Raw genomic sequence first — 840 nt, forward strand, 5'->3', positions numbered from 1 at the left:
GGGAGAAAGGGACACTAATATATTGCTAATGGGAATGAAAATTGTTGCTAAGTACTATGGAAAGCAGTATGGAGACTGCTAAGAAAATTTGGAAAGGAATCACCATTTGACTGAGTTATTCCACTCCTTGGTCTATTCCCAAAGGACTTAAAGTCAGCGTACTACCATGATGGAGCCACATCAATGTTTATAGCAGCTCAACTCGCAATAGTTTAAATATGGAACCAACATAGGTATCTTTCAACAGTTGAATGGATAAAGAAAAAATGTGATCTATATACATGATGGGATATTACTCAGCCTTAAATAAGAATGAAATGATGGCATTTGCCAGTAAATAGATGGATCTAGAGCATACCATGCTAAGTAAAATAAGCCAATCCCCCAAAACCAAAGGTTGAATGTTTTCTCTGATATGTGGACACTAATTCACAACTGGGGGTGGAGGGAGGTTACTATGGAAGAATAAAGTAGCTTTAAATTCGGCAGAGGGAAGTGATGGGAATAGAGAGGTAACGGGGTTAGGAAGAATAGTAGAATGAATTGGACATCATGACCCTCTGCGCATGTATAAGTAAATGATTCTATATCATATACAACCAGAAAAATAAGAAGTTATACTGTATTTATATCTGATGTGTCAAAGTGCATTCTACTGTGTTATATAATATTGTGAGTGTAATTAATATCACTGAGTTGTCCACTTACATGGATAAAATGGCAAATTTTATGTTACACATTTTTTGCAACAATAAATACTTTATTAAATTTAAAAATGTTTTCTTTTTAGAACATGGAAGAAGAATATGACGCCACATCAACAATGTTAAAGGCTTCCCT

The sequence above is a fragment of the Marmota monax genome, unplaced genomic scaffold (assembly GCF_021218885.2).
Source record: "Marmota monax isolate L192 unplaced genomic scaffold, Marmota_monax_Labrador192_F-V1.1 WCK01_AAM20220418_F8-fsc00156, whole genome shotgun sequence".
In the NCBI taxonomy this organism is placed as follows: Eukaryota; Metazoa; Chordata; class Mammalia; order Rodentia; family Sciuridae; genus Marmota; species Marmota monax.